We start from the raw sequence: 11,590 nt of genomic DNA, 5'->3' as shown, positions 1-11,590 counted from the left end.
TTTCAATATCCTATTGGATTTTTGCCTTTTTCTGAGACTTCATAGGTCTGTTGGTGGGTGTATCACTATGAGCTTGCTGGATTCTGCTTTAAGTTTGTCTTTAACCTCTTTGACCTTTCATGCCGTTTGTCCCCAGTGACACTTCCTCCTGCTTGAAATTCTCACCTTCCTTGACTTCTGTGACCCGCTGGTCCTTGAACTCTCCTTTCGCCTCTCTGATCCTTCCTTTACTGACTTCCCTTCCTCCCCAGCTCCTCTCTTAAATCTTGGTCTCTCTATGGTTCATCCTTCTCTCTTCTTTGTGTAGTTTTTTCCATTCTTCCCCCACTTGCTCAAGGTTAATTCTCCCACCCTGATCTGTCCCTCCAGCCCCAGAATCACAAACCCAGTGGCTTGCTGTACCCTCCCCCGATTATCCTCCAGGAATGTGAGATGAAACCCTCCCCCGACGGCCTCCGTGTTTTCTTTTCTTTCCCCAAATTATACTTGTTGGATGGATATATTCTCGTGTTCATTTTCTCTCTTTCCCTTTCCCTCTCCTTCTCCCTCCCTCTCTATTCCCCCACAACGGGTAGCTCAGTGTCACCGCCTCTCCTTGACCCCACACACCACTGGGTCCAGCTTAACCTGTTTGAGGTTTTGTGGTTTGGGGCTTTTTTGTGTGTGTAAATTTTCATTGTGAAATAATTTCAAATTTTCAGAAAAGTTGCAACAATAACACCATAAACTCTCCAAGTATTCTTCACCCAGGTTCACCAACTGTTTAAATTTTGCCTCATTCACTCTGGTTTTCTCTCTCTGTACGTACATCCTCACACACACACACACACGTAAACATCCGCTAAATATTTCAGAGTATGTTTTGTAAGTAGTCTAGTAGAGAACAATAACACAATCACCAAAAATAGGAAATTTAATACTGATACAACTCTGCTGTCTAACGCACTGCCCATGTTCAAATTTTGTCGATTGTTCCAATAATAAATAATGTCCTAAATAATGAAAATAAGTATTTTCCCCAGTCCACGATCCAGTGCAGGGAGGCACATCGCATTTAATTGTCATATCTCATTAGTCTCTTTCCTCTGAAACAATTCCTGAGCCTTTCTTTGTCTCTCTTGACCTTGACATTTTTGAAGATTCATGGACAAATTATTTTGTAAAATGCCTTTCAATTTCTGTTTGAGGTTTCCTCATTTCAGAGTCAGATTATGCACTTTTGGCAGGAACACTGTCCAAGGTTGCATCCTTCTCAGCATCTTACCTAGGGCATTCGGCACCCAGAACAGATTTTTTGTGGGTTTTTTTTTAGAGAGGGAAAGGGAGGGAGAAAGAGAAGGAGAGAAACATCAATGTGTGCCTCTCTCTCACACACCCTACCGGGACCTGGCCTGCAACCCAGGCATGCTCCCTGACTGGGAATCAAACTGCTGACCTGTTGGTTCACAGGCCTGCGCTCAATCCCCTGATCCACACCAGTCCAGGCCAGATTTTTTTCTCATTAAAACTTTTTCTTCTGTGTGGCAAAACTATTTTTCAAAAATAATCATGAAATGATGTGAATGATAATAATGGCCTAGAAAAGAAACGCAGAAATGCCAATAACAATTGTTAGAAAATCCAATTATTTAAAAAAATATAAGACACACAAGGGGAAAAATACTGGATTAATGATGTTTCCTTACACGAGTGTAGTGTCAGAGGACGGGAGGGAAAACCTGCACCGACATACCGGTCCGTGTCACAGAAATGCATCGTAACTGTACACTTTCTGGTTTTTATGCCTTAACTGCTGTGATTTCTCATGCCCTTCATCAGAATTTATTTTATTCATATGTTCCTGTTCGATAGAAAATGTAGCCAGATTTGTAAATCAGTCTTCACTCAATAGTTGACCAAAGAATACGTTTTATTCATATTAATTTAGAAAAGTCTCTTTCATATGAACCCGCAGATATGCACACAGGTAAAGAAAGGCCGTCGGTGCAGGGGAAAGTCTGGAAGCGGCTCACAGAAATCCCCTCTCGCAGCAGAAATCCCCTCTCGCGGTAAGTCCAGGAAGCTGCAGCCCTGTTCCTGGCTTTGCGTCCTTGGGATTGATACTGACGCACACATCTCCACAGCCAAAACCTTCCCACTAAATTATTCTCACCAGTAAATTCATCAAATATCTCTAACAGACTTGGTTAAGAAACAAAACTTCCCAAATTTTTCTTCTTTTGCAAAAGCAGACAAAAGGCCTGAAAAATGACATTATTTGATCCAGCGTCTTTCAGGAACACCCAGTTGTGGGTGAAATGGGCCGTAGCCTTCCAATGTTTCCCTGTGATTTCTTCCCACGGAGGAAGGCCAGCCTCTTCTGGGGTTTCTCCTGCCTCCCTCCTTCCAAACGTGCTCATTTCTCCCACTCCCTGACCCGTGCTGTTGCAGAGTCAACGCTCTTCTCCACAATTCTCTTCACCAACCTGCAAGGAGCAATTTGAACGCTTGATGTTTTACTGTTCCGGCATTGAGGCTGATTCCGGCTGGTTCAGATACCTTTGTGTCTGATTGACCTCACCTGGAACTTCACACATGCTAAAAGATAACTCGGGAAAATTGCCACATGCTGCGGAGAGCAGAATCTGCCCGGATCCCCCTTTGGATCACACAGCTCTTCAAAGGTTGGGGTTAATTTTTCAAACATTGTCCCGATGTCATGCCCCACTTCGGGTGGGGTGGCGGTCTTGTCTGGGGGAGACTCTCCACTGCGCTCCATTCTGCAGCATTTTCCATCGACAAAGCGACCCTGAAAGGAATGACTACATTTTTCTAAAGTTCCAAAAAATGTCACACACGGGGGAGCAACTCCAGGTGGTCACACAGAATGTCAGAATTAAACTCACTCGAGTTCAATTTTCTTTGCCACCACTCTGCTATTATTGCTTATTTTGAGTCCACTATTTAAACACAAGCACGCATTGCACCCAAATTAGCTTGAACAGTTAAGAACTGAAATTAACTTATTCTGGAAAAAAAAAAACAGTTTTTAGAGTCCACATATGCCAGGGCCAACTGGAATACTGGAAATTTTCCAAATAAATATTCACCTTGAATCCATCATTTATTAAAAGATAAGCATAATTAAAATATGCTCATTTGAAGCACATGTGTATGGGTGTATATATACACGTATATATAATTGAATATATATTTAATAAATAATTAAAGATAAAATTAAAACTCAGCCCTGGTCAAGTAGCTCAGCTGGTTAGAGCATCATCCCAGTGCACCAAGGTTTTGGGTTCAATCCCCCAACAGGGCACATACCAGAATCAACCAATGAATGCATCAAAAGGTGGGGGAAAAAATGAATGTTTCTCTTTGTCTCTCTCTCCTCCCCCTCCTTCCCTTCTTCTCTCTTTAAAATCCATAAACCAATAAACATATCCTCAGGTGAGAATATAAACAAACAAATAAAAGACTAGACAGTACATATTTTAGCCTTGGGAGGAAGAGAGATACGATCTCTCTCACAACTATCACTTCTGTACTAAACCCTGCCCTTGCAGGTGGAAGCAGCCAAAGACAGTACATAAAGGAGTAGTCCTGGCTGGATTCGGCCCATAGTAGGCTGGAGTCTGCTGACCCTGACCTCCAGCATAGAATAGTAGGTAAAATGTGGGCTTATTATGTGGCTTCCCCCATTAAAATCCTGGCTTCATCACCTGCCAGTTTCAGAACAAAATCTATGATATTTAACATCTTGGTGCCTCAGCTTCCTTATCTATAAAGTATGGATAAAAGGTAATTTTGTACTAACAATGCCGGGCCATGCTAGCTGCTATAATAGCCCTAAAACCTCAGTGGTTCAGCACAACAAAGTTACTTCTTATGCCGTCATACTCCACTCCTGACCAGCAGAGGTGGGCGGCATAGCTGGTGTCAGCTCTGCTCTGCGGACTCATTCAGAGATCCACACTCAATCTACCGTGTCTAACACATGGCTTCAAGGTCGCCCTGTCCGCTGCCAACTGGTGGGTCAAAGAAAGAGAGAGGAGTCTTCACCCTTAACTGCCTTGGACCATCGGTCGCTTCTACTTACATTCCATTGGCAAGAACCAGTCACATGGCCGCACCCAGATGCGTAGGGTCTAGGAAATGTAGTTCGCTGTGGGTCCAGGAAAAGGCAATGGGTCTGATGAGCATCCAGCCAGTCTCTGTCGTAGACTCCAGGGGATCACGAGAACTGTGTTAGAGAAAACTGTAAAGACGTAGAACAGTGTCTGGTCCTCACAAGCACTCCATAAACGTTAGCTGTGATGATTCAGGAAGCCGGAGGGGAGAGAGGAAAGTGCTCTTTTCCTTTTGGGCTGTAAAGCCATACATACCGATGTCACCTGGGAGCAGCAGGCTGCTATGGCTTCTACTGAGCGGCAAAGCCCAGTGTAAGGAAGAGACGCTGGCCCACAGAAAGAAGCCTGGGTGGAAGGCGGAGGCCGGCAAGAGAACCCTGACTGCACCACTGTGCCTGTCGCGGCCACACTCGTTTTTCTCTGGTCTTGGTCAGTCTGTGGTCTGCGGTTAATCACAACAACACAGATGGTCACTAACAGTCACTGAGGTTTTATTATATGTCAGATGCTTTGCTAAGCTCTTAATAGACATCAACAATTTTTATTTTTATTTTTTAAAGATTTTATTTACTCATTTTTAGAGGGGAAGGGAAGGAGAGAGGGAGAGAAGCATCATTGTGTGGTTCCCTCTTACGTGGCCCCCACTGGGGACCTGGCCTGCAACCCAGGCATGTGCCCTGGCTGGGAATCGAACCAGCAACCCCTTGCTTCTCAGGTCGGCACTCAATCCACTGCCACACCAGCCAGGGCAGACATTAACAATTTTTAACTCAAACCTCAAACTATGGCAGGGGAGTGGATCACAAAGTCATCTTACAAATTACACACACACACACACACACACACACACACACACGGTCTGTCCAGAAAGTATCCAGCCGTGCAGTATGAAAAATAGAGACCTTTATTGAAGAAGATACAAGATACAAGAAACACTGTACATAGGACAATGACACCCCAGTCTCCTTCAAAGTAGGGAGGGACCTCACACAGTTCTCCCAATGGCCACCAGCTGCCGTGTCATATTTTCCTGAATCTCACTGATGGTCTGAAATCTCTTCCCTTTCAAAGGTAATTTTAGTTTTGGGAAAAGCCAGAAGTCGTAAGGTGCTAAATCTGGGCTGTAGAGAGGCTGAGTCATCTGGGTGACTTGATGTTTTGCCAAAAAACCTCTGCATGATATGTGATGTGTGAGTGGACCTATGGTCGTGATGAAGCTTCTAATCACCAGTTGCCCATAGCTGTGGCCTTCTGAATCATAGAATAATTTCCATGGATAAATGTTCAAGCTTAATGCAAAATTTGATGCAGATTCGTTGCTCTGCTTGCTCATCATTTTGAATGTGCCAGCCACATGGTATACATGCTCACTCAACAGCATTTACCGCCCCCATTGACTGGTACAGTGAAAGCGTCATTGTTCACGCATGCGCATTCCAGTCCACTCCCCTTGACTGCCAGGTTATGTGGATGTTGTGCAAACAATTCTTGTTATATTAACAATGGCTGGAGTTTTTCCGAACAGACCTTGTGTGTGTGTGTGTGTGTGTGTGTATTTATCCTCACCTAAGGACATGCTTATTGATTTTAGAGAAATGGGAAGAAAGGAGAGAAAGGGGGAGAAAAACATCAGTGTGAGAGAGAAACATTGATCAGTTGCCTCTTGTACATGCCCTGACCAGGGACTGAACCTGCAACACATTCATGTACCTTGACTGAAAATCCAACCTGTGACCTTTCAGTTTATGAGACAATGCAACTGAGTCATACCAGCCAGGGCCGCAACCATATATTTTAATGCACAAAATAAACTAGACTAAACTACAACAGAAAGCATCAGAGTATATCACACACAATAACAGCCAGTTTTCATTTACGGACTTGTTTTAGGTTATGTGTGTACTGGTCGCGATATAAAATACCTTTTTTACCGCAGTCACTGTCCTGATTCACTGACCCTTCCCAATGGCCCAGTGAAGGAGGTGTTATTATTCGAAGCTCCATCCTACCGGCAAGGACACTGAGGCCCCGGCAGGTGACCTTGCTTCCTGCAGGCTGCACATTTGGGAAGACTGCACTTGTACCTCTGTGATTTGGCTGCTGAGTCCCACTCTAAAATCTACCCTAATATCTCTCTAATAAATCGTTCACTTCCTTGTGGGCTTAAGTGTCTTCAAGTTGGATTTCTGTGCTGTGCGAGCCCAAGAGTCCTAGTCAAGGGAAGCAGGGGCAGAGGGCAGAGAGCGCGGACAGAGCGAGGGATGTGAAGAAAGGAAGGAGGCTGGGTCTTGGACTGGGCGCAGCCTGGAGCTGCCCAGACACCTTCAACGAGGCGTTTCACCTTTCTGAGCCTGTGTGAAGGAAAATGAAGATGGCAGTAATGTCTCCCTCAGAGGTTTTGCCAGAAGGAAGAGAGATGACCAGGAAGAAGAGAGATGACACAGGGAAGTACCAATCTTGGGTCTGGCTGTGAGTCCAGGGATGGGGGAGGGGAGGGCAGAGACAGCACCTGTAAAGGTATAGAGAGGGCACTGAGTAGAGCAAGGAGGGACCAACCAGAAAGAACCAGGGGATGGGAGGTCCCGCAGAGCAGGTGTCGCCAGCTGCAAAGGCTGTATGATGAGTGCAGACAGGGTCAATTAACCCTGCAGAATCCTGGGAGGTCCTTGGAAGGGCCAAGTGGGAAGTTTCCCAGTGTCCTAAGGCATAGTCATTTCCTGTGAATTAAACTTGAAGAATACACAGCATGGTGCTCTTTCATCCCAGGTGGCCTCCATTCCAGGTGGCTAACAGAGGAAAATGGAGTCAAGTATCTCAAACCTATGACTCAGGACTGGGGCAGGGAGGGGGGTGGTACGAGGAGGCCCAGCCCCTGACCTTGGCTGAGGCTCCACTGTTCCCAGAGCTGCTCAGGAGGCTCCGTGCAGAGCAGGAAGCCCAGAGCTGCTCCAGAGGGCAGGCAGCTGCAAGGCCTCCTCTGGGAAGCTACCCTTTGATCTTCCTGGCAGCCCAGGGGTCCTACTTCCTGCATCCCAGAATGCCTGTTCCAGAAGGACCTCAGACGTCACAGAGCCCAACCCCATTGGACAGTGGGGCCAATGGAGCCCTGAGAGGCACAGGGCCTGGTCAAGGTCAGACAGGGAGCCGGTGGGCAAGTCGGGACCAGTATCCAGGCAGCGGTGCTGGCCCAGGGCCCCCTCCACTCCTCAATGCTCCTCCTGTGTCCCTTCACTCAGTAGGAAGTGAGCAGGGAGGGTCTGCTCTTTCCGATTTCTCTGCTGCGGGGGATCTCTTTCCTGCCAAAGCCCAGTAAGTTCAAAGGCCCTGGAGTGTGTGTGTGTGGGGGCGTAGGGTGGAGGGGGACCTGGACAGCACAGGGTAGGGAGAGGGCCTTTAAATCACAAAGACGACTTTATCCTTTGAGATTTTAAGTGGACTGAAGCCAATTTTCTAACATCCTTTCTTCAGATGTGGCCCTTGGCAAAAATCCTGACACGGGGTGGGGATAAGGAAACTTAAGGTATTTGAGCCCCTGCTATACGCTGGGCTCTGCGCCAGGCGAATCTTTTGTAGACACAACAATCTTTCCTGGTAGGGACTGGTTTCCTCAGTGTACAGATGCGGAAATGGCGACACAGGAGGGGAAGCAACTTGTGCGAGGTCACACAGCTAGGATTTGAGCCCAAGTGTGTCTGATTCAAGAGCCTTCACAGTGTTGAACCTCAGGCCACCTCAGTACCCGAGGGGGTGTGTTGTGGGGAACCTGAGTCCCACCGCTGGATTAGTCAGGGTTCTCCCCCAGGGTCTTCCCAAGTAGCGGAACCAACACCAACGGTAGCAGCCAGATAAGATAAGACACGACAAGATAAGATTAAAGATAAGATAACGGGCGGACTCTTTATGGGATTGGGGGCTGATGTGTTCCACAATCTGCCAGAGACCCAGGAAAACTGATGATGTCATTCTAGTCCAAGCCCAGAGGTCCAAGATCCAGGAGAGCCAACGGTGTCTGTCCCAGTCTGAGTGCTGCAGACGGAAGTTCCAGCCCTAGCATTCGGGCACAGCGCGAATTCACCCCGAGTCCACCTGTTTGCTCTGTCCGAGTCCTCCGAGGACGGGGTGATCCTCACACTGGAGAGCTCAGTGTGCTTTACTGAGTCCAACGATTAAAATCCTACTCTCCTCATCTCTTCCTGGTAGGACCTCACAGACACACCCAGAAATAACATTCAGCGAGTTATCTGGGCATCTGGCGGCCCAGTCAAGTTAACATAAAATTAACCATCACAACTGCACCATTAATTCATCCAACAAACACTCACTGAATGCCTGGTAGATGTCAAGGGCTTTGGATACAGAGATAATAAAAACAGACAAGATTAATTGAGTATTTGCTATGTGCCAAGCACCGTTCTAAGAACTTTTTTTGAATGAGCTCATTTAACCCTCACAGCAATGGTGCAAGGTAGAAACTATTAAATACCCCAGGTCACGGGGGTGAAATCAAGGCACAGAGAGAGGAAAGGGTGCACTGTAGTCCCAGTGCTGGGAAGTGATGGAGCCAGCAGTCAGACTCTGGTGCCAGAGACTATGCTCCTGATCACTGCACCCCACTGCCCTGGTAAACCTTCAGAACCTCATGGGCAAGGACCCCATAACAAAGTGCGAGAGGTGATGGGTGAGGGAGGTCCGGGACATTGTGGGGGTGCAGAGAAAGGGCAGGCCAAGGCCAGCTTGAGTGGTCAGGAAAAGCTTCAGAGCTCAAAGAGTCGGGCAGAAAGGAAGTGGACTGCCCCAGGCAGAGGGAGCAACACGTACAAAGGGCAGAGCAGGGGAACTAAAGGAAGTTTTTGTCTGGCTAGAGCTTGGAGTGAGGTGCGGAGTGTTGAGGAGGGAGACTTGAGGCTGAAGAAGGTGGAAGGAACCAAGGGTCCCGAAGGGCACTGAATGCCAAGGTTAGAAGTTTGGGTGTTACCCTGTGGACATTGGGGAGCCTGGATGTGGGGCCCTGGACAAGTCTCTGTACTTGACCTGACTGCACTTCAGGGTCCTTATCAGTAAATTAGGAGCAAAAGAACCTACTTTGCAGGCCTGTCATTATTTAGTGGAAGAAATGAGACAATACACTTGTAGTAGGAAACTCACAAATGTTAGTTTCCAGCACCCTTTCAAAAAAATGAGAAACCACAGTGCAGAGAGGCAGAGGAACAGCTAGGCAAGCGCTACAGGAGCCAGAGGCTCCCTGTGTACCATGCAGGAGGCTTAGAGGAACAGGGTACAGAAACTCCAACTAAATATGGCTTAAGCCATAAGGAGTTCATTTTCTTACAAAAAAAGGTGAAATGTTCTAGAATTTGGAAATTCAGGGGCTCAATGGTGTCTTCAAAGAGGCCTCAGCCTCCTTCCCATGTTGGCAATGGCTCGCCTCCTGGTCACGAGATGGATGCAGCAGGACCTGCCGTCATCAACGGACTCAACAATGTTTGGTGGAGAAGGCATTTCCTCTTATGTATCTTGAAAGGAAGAACACCTTTATCCGAAGCCTCCTCATCAGATTTCCCCTCAGGTCCCATTGACCAGGATTGGATCACAAAGCTTTCACTAAGCCCTGGCTGGTGTGCCTCAGTGGGTTGAGCACCAGCCTGTGAACTGAGGGGTCACCGGTTTGATTCCCGGTCAGGGCACATGCCTTGGTTTCGGGCCAGGTCCCCAGTTGGGGAACATGCGAGAGGCAGCCAATGGATGTTTCTCTTGTGCATTGATGTTTTTCTCCCTCTTGTTCTCCCTCCCTCCCTCTCTAAAAAAATAAATAAAACCTAAAAACAAAACAAACAAAAAAACCTTTCACTAAACCAATATTGGCAAAGGGGATATAATTACCGTGACTTGCTTAGGCCAACCACGATTCATGTCCCAGGGCCAAGGATGGGTTTGCCGCCTGATTGCTGGGCTCAAAGGGGCGGGGCCCAAATAAAACAAGTCTTCCCAGCAAGGAAGAAGGGGGAATGGATTTGTCTAGGCCATTAGCATTATCTGTGGCTCCAAGGACCTGAATTCAAGCTCAGACAGTAAAGGCAATTCTATTCCCCCTACCTGCTGATGGGCTCAGGGGCTGAAATCATTCTATGACCCTGGAGGTCAAGGATGGCTGAGCCCAAAGCCCAGAGCCTTAAGAATCACCTCAATGGGGCTGAGGGAGCTGGAGTGTGTCCCCTGGGCCTCCTGGGTCTAGCTTGGCTTCTCTGACAGAATCCATCCTTCACTCATTCAATCCACAGATACTAATCGGGCACTTTTGGTGGAGACAAACAATGAACAAAATCCTACATGGACCCTGTCCTCACAGAGCTTACCTCCTAGCTGGGGAGAAGATCAATAACCACAAAGGTACGTGTCAAATGGCAACCGTGGTCAGTTGTGGACTGGTGGGCACCTGATGCTATAAGAGGAAATAGCACGGGGACTTGACCCAGGCAGGGAGGTCAAGGACTTTCAATCTGGCATTTGGCATTTTGAGCCCAGACTCAGTCGTTTACTGCCTATGTGACTTTTCAAAAGCAATTCGCTGGACATTTCTGTCTACATTGGGAAACAGCAAAAATAATGGTAACTGTCTCTGGGATTAGCAGGAAAACTAAATGAGATCAGGTGGCCCATTGACTGTCACGCAAGAACCAGGACACGGCACAGTACCAGCCGCCCTGCAGCACAGCACAGCGCTTTCAAGGCTTCTGGCTTGAGCCAGACGGTGCGCGTTTGAAACCCAGCTCTGCCTCCTAGCGGTGTAACACTGAGCCACCGCCTCATCTCTCTGTGCCTCAGTTTCCACATCCGTAAAATGGAGCCAATAACAAATAGAGTTGTTGTAAAGATTAAAATAGATTGTGTGTATAAAGCTCTTACACACAGTAAGCCCAATGAAGGTTAACAAAGGTTATTATTGTGTGCTGTTGTTTTGAAATTAATCATCAAAACAAATGTGAAAACAGGCTGGATTTAGAGATTTTCAGTCCAGCAATTGCAAACTCATTTTTCTTGCTGATGTTTTAATAATAAAAGTGTTTGTCAGAGCAATATGTGTACAGCTACGAATGTTAAACATCCCTGAGCATTCCCGGGTTTTGATTACACCCAGATTTTCCTCTGGACTACTGGCCTGCCTAGTTCTATCATCTCCAGCACCATCAGTAACACAACTTGAGAAGCAACCATTGTTCGGATAAACAAAGCAAGACCCAGCCAGCAGCAGCCACACCGCAGCCCAGCCTCCGCTTCCGGCTGCTTCCAGCTTGCAGTGGTGTCTAACCAATCAGCAAGCCGCAGGATGCAAATTGTGTTCCCTAATTGATCCATCAAGCTATGCACAGTTCAGGTTATGAAAACTGGCACCGTGGGAGGAATGCCTGCGCATGCACACGCTCAGCACTGAGCCCAACGGATGTTAAGTGTTTGGGGAACACCAGCTATCGTCTTTG

At 47.2% G+C, this 11,590-nt stretch overlaps 1 long non-coding RNA gene across 1 annotated transcript; it reads left to right on the top strand.

Moving 5' to 3' along the window:
- Positions 1 to 7,270: 7,270 nt before the first annotated feature.
- Positions 7,271 to 11,346, top strand: LOC123831558. Its single transcript, XR_006787930.1, has 3 exons — positions 7,271 to 7,424; positions 10,394 to 10,502; positions 11,251 to 11,346. It is a non-coding gene; the product is annotated as an uncharacterized LOC123831558 (long non-coding RNA).
- Positions 11,347 to 11,590: the final 244 nt, after the last annotated feature.

Source organism: Phyllostomus hastatus, unplaced genomic scaffold (assembly GCF_019186645.2).
Source record: "Phyllostomus hastatus isolate PE091 unplaced genomic scaffold, TTU_PhHast_1.1 phas_scaffold_182, whole genome shotgun sequence".
Classification (NCBI taxonomy): Eukaryota; Metazoa; Chordata; class Mammalia; order Chiroptera; family Phyllostomidae; genus Phyllostomus; species Phyllostomus hastatus.
This window is presented reverse-complemented; position numbering and strand designations above follow the sequence as displayed.